Here is a 4,821-nt window from a genome sequence, read left to right on the forward strand (position 1 = left end):
TTCTGTGGTGGCCCAGATAGTTGCCAGCTCAAATGGATCTCACCCCAACACAGCTGTGCCAGACCAGGCCCGGATCCACTCCCAAAGTCCGTGGCTATAGTTAACGCTTGACTTCAACCCCAGTTAGCGTTGCCAATGGTCGAGTCTCCGGTTGTATCACAGCCGCCCAGACAGGGGAAGGCTCCGGAAAATACCTTTTGCAGACCAGCGTGTTCTGGCCCTAACAATGAGCTCTGTTGTGCGGATCCTTGAGGCCTGTGAACAGTCATGTGCGGCTGTTGGAGTCGCCTACCTCACATGACTTCCTGCTGCTGACCCGGTAGCAAGAGCAAAGCGCCCGCACTCTCATGATCTCATTATGCATGCATATGCCAAACATTACGGAGATGTTCGTCAGCAGACTAAGTACTGAGTAACTCCCAAACACAATCTTAACTGTAGGAGAGAACATGGGTGGTAACATGCCTATGAAGTGAATAATGAAATATGAGACTTTATTTAAAGAGATAAATGAATATATTGGCCTGGAGTAGGGAACATCAGATGTAGAAGTGTAGTTATTGTTATAGTATATGACTGTAGAAAACAATCTTTCTGTGCTTAATAATTTTGCAGTGCAGTTTGCAAGCGATTTGACATAAATAGGTCTAGGGAACAGTAAACTCATACTGGCTGTGTATTTCTTTGTGTGTGAGTTTGTGTGTGTGTGTGTGTGTGTGTGTGTGTGTGTGTGTGTGTGTGTGTGTGTGTGTGTGTGTGTGTGTGTGTGTGTGTGTGTGTGTGTGTGTGTTTGTGTGTGTGTACGTGCATGTATGTGTGTGTGTGTGTGTGTGTGTGTGTGTGTGTGTGTTGGTGTGTCTGGAATGGATGACTGATTTTCTTGTGCATATGAGATTGAGTGTGCATGTATGTGTTTTGTTTGTGTGTGTGTATGTGAGAGACAGAGAAAGAGAGAGAAAGAGAGAGAGAGATTGATGGGGAGAGAGAGGGAGAGAGAGGAAGCAAGAGTTTAGATTAGCTGTGAGCCAAGTGACTACTCAGAGACTGACATTCTGCCAATTTTTAATAAACATAGTTCGCTTTGGGCACCCCCTGCTGGACACAGTACAGAACTGCATACATTTACCTTCAATTATCTGCATTTTTCGCCAGCAAGAACACAATGGTGGCCTGAAGCCAAAGAAAAGCCTCATCTCCACTGCATGAAGACCTCTGAGGTGTAAAACCCAACCAGATAGACCCACAGGCCCCAGATTTATTATGACAATCACAATACCCTGGCCCAAATTACAGCCCCGGCTCCAAACAGACGTACTAATCAAACCTTATTCCATCCATGGACCCGTTTCAATTTTGAGCTGACTGGATTCATTTGTCATGCATGCCCGCGAGAGACAGTGGTGTGACAATGATTCCGATTATAGTCCCCAGTACGCTGTCAGCGTATCTGTCTTTTCCATTGAAACTAGGTTAATTTTTGGACCAAAACGTAGACAAAAAAATCTTCCTCTTCACTAATAACTTCAGGTCAAGGACAAATTAAAATGAAAAAAAAATTGCAATAAGTTTTAGATGTTTTTTTTTTTCTTCTGTCCAGGGCATTTCAAGGAAATATGTTTACAGGAACCAGAGCTGGTGAAATGAGTCAAGGGGGAAAGTGAAGACGGTGAAATTATTTTTTTTTACAATGACCTTTAATGGCAATTAATTGACAATGGCCTTTCTCCTACAAACACCTTGAACTTACTCAACAGAAATAATTAACAAATGAAAACGTTTCTGTATCTATATATCTGTGCCTGTGTGTGTGTGCATTGTTACGTTATAGTTCTCATTCTTGTGGGGGTAAGCATGAGAAATCCATTTAGTTTTCTAATCATTTTGTGACGTTAATCTTCCCAGTTAATCTAGTCATCTTCCCTTTAGTTTAAGGTTGAGGGCAACTAGGCTAACTCTCAAAATAACAAAGATTGTTTGTCATGAAAAAGTCTTTGTCAGTGAGGTGTGTCCAGCTTCAACTTGCATCGCTTCAAAACTGTAATTATACTGTACATGCACTATCTGTCTTTCTCTCTCTCTATCTCTCTTCTTCTCTCTCTCTGTGTGTGTGTGTGTGTGTGTGTGTGTGTGTGTGTGTGTGTGTGTGTGTGTGTATTTAATCATTTCGATGGAAGAAGAAGAGGGATTGTGATGTGTTGTGATGTGATTTTTTCCCAAAATTACGCAGGCAGTGGAGTTGCGCTTAAAACTGTCTCTCTCACCTATATGTTAAATCTGATAAAAGGTGTGAAGGATCTGGAACTAACATATGAGCGCACACATACATACACACACACACTCTCACACACACAGCTCAGGCCCATCATGATCACTTCCTGTTCAAAAAGTGAACATATATGAGATATTTGAAGCAGCTTTTCTGCATGCATTTGTATGCATGTTATACGGCTCTTCTGCAGAAAATTCCATTGATTTGAATGGGCCATCCAACATTCAGAGGTCTGATATGTCTGAATAATGAACACTGCAGATGAATAAAGACCGCTGCCACTGGCAATAGGTTTTGTGCTTCTAAATCACATATTTCATATCATTCCGCAAATTCCACTGTTCACTTACTGCAATGGATATTCAGTGATACATTGCTAGACTTTCAAGTTATATTTACGTGGAGGACATTTGTTTTACAAAGGAAGTCTCAAACGATCACCACACCACAGTTGCTCTGACCCAGTGTTTCTCAAACTTTTTCAGACGAAGGACGACTTAACCAATAAAAACTAAACACACGGACCACCTAGCTAAAAAAAACCTACTTCAACAGTATATTAGCCTACACAATAGGCCTACTCACTGAACCACCCTTGCTTATTGTCTGTGCACCTTGCTTATTGTGTCAGAGGATTCATATGATTTAAACTGACATATCTTATAGACAGTGTTGCAGAACTGTTTGGATTTACATACAAGTTAGTTCAATATTGCAAACAACTCATCTATATTATATTGTACCACGTCTGCTCGCGGACCACTTGGAATAGCTTGCGGACCACCAGTGGTCCCCGGACCACACTTTGAGAAACACTGCTCTGACCTGAAAAAAGGGCACCCCCCCAAAAAAGAAAAAAAAAAAACTCATGGGCTATATGAAGGACTGACAATAACAGGGTCTTTATTACAGTAAAATATATATACACAAAGAAGTAAAACACTGAAATACTGCACTCAATCACCTTACACTGTAACTTATCATTATTAATTTAATGCCCACTAGTGGAATTTATGTTCTGCTCAGGCAAGATCTTTGAAATGACCTCTAAAATAGCCTATGTTTTTTTTAGATTACAATTATTTAGCATGCAGCTCTTTAACCCTGTACTTTCTAGCATGGTCCTCTCATCTCATATTTGGTGATCATTAGGCCTACCTGCCCTCTGTGCCTCCTCCTGGTCCACATTTTCCTCACATAGTCTGGAGGCTTGTGACTGCTCCTCATCTTAAATGTAATGTAATTATGAAACATTGCCATTTAGGCTAAAATATGAGTGATTAATTAATCAATTCGTCTACAAGGTGTCATGTCATCTTTATCACAGTGCAAAGTCTCTGTCTCACCTGCTGGTTGGCTTTTTCGCAGCCAACCCTGCAGTGATTGTTGCCTCCCTGAATTGTCTCTCCCTCTCCTGAATCTGCCTCTTTTCAGTGGGCATCTTGGCTTCAAACAATACCCAAAATAGTGATAGGATTTAGGCATTTAACCATTTTGAATAAAATAATTAATGTGATGCATTACTTCCATCATTCATTCTGCTTGCTAAAACGAAATGTGAGAAACTATCAGCAGACATGTAGCTTAGTTTGCCTAATGCCTTGCCTACCAAAAATAGACAACGTTGAATCGTCTCACCCGACAACCACGACAATCTAGGCTACTTCTAGGGCCGCTTATGCAGGCTCAGCTCAGGTGCCGGTCGCGTGCAGCGCTGCAGCCACGTAAACAGAGTTTGCCCTTCCCCTACTGACTTTCACTTTCTGTGCCTGAATGGAAGTGAATGAGGCTTTGCGATTTTTTTTATCTAGCCCTACGTGAAATTCTGCATCCATTGTACGATTTATTTATTTTCCCCCTCGGAAGGGCAACGTGAGTCGAGAAGGGCATATGGGCAGATGCCCACACGCCCACACGTATGTATGGTTCCCCATCATAAGTGACCAGACACTAGGGGGGGGTTATGGGTCATACAGGTACTGGCCATGTGGAGTGTTTGCACAGAGCTCCAGGGACAGTAATGGCCTACCGCTGCTTTGAAGGGGGAGAGCAAAAAAAAACATGCAGAGAGAAGTGGATGGAGAGAGATGGGCAGAGAGAAGGGAGGAGAGAACAGATAGAGAGAGAGATAGAGAGAGGGGGGCAAGATGTGGCGCAACATCATAATCGACAGCTATTACACACCTGATTGTAAGCACATGGACACACACACACACACTTACACACACACTTGCCAGAATAGCACTAGTGCTTTTAGCCAGCTGAAATGCACTCCAGAGCAGGACTGCTTGTTGACTGGTAATGAGTGATTATGGCCTCCCTCTCTCTCTCTTTCTTTCTCTCTCTCTTTCTCTCTCCCTCTCTCTCTGGTTCTCTCTCTCTCTCTCTCTCTCCTGATTTCTCTGTTATGGGGTAGACTTGGACACAGACTGAGAGTGTCTGGGCTTGCAGCTGACCTCTCTCCACAGCAGACCCTCTCTGTCTCTGCTCACATCACTCCTATGTGCAGACAGACACACAGATGCTTCACAAATGTATACTTTGCTTGTTTA

The sequence above is a fragment of the Alosa pseudoharengus genome, unplaced genomic scaffold (genome assembly GCF_046254945.1).
Source record: "Alosa pseudoharengus isolate Yale_2024_CS ecotype anadromous, Long Island Sound unplaced genomic scaffold, YU_APseudo_1.1 YU_APseudo_1.1_scf_19, whole genome shotgun sequence".
Lineage (NCBI taxonomy): Eukaryota > Metazoa > Chordata > Actinopteri > Clupeiformes > Clupeidae > Alosa > Alosa pseudoharengus.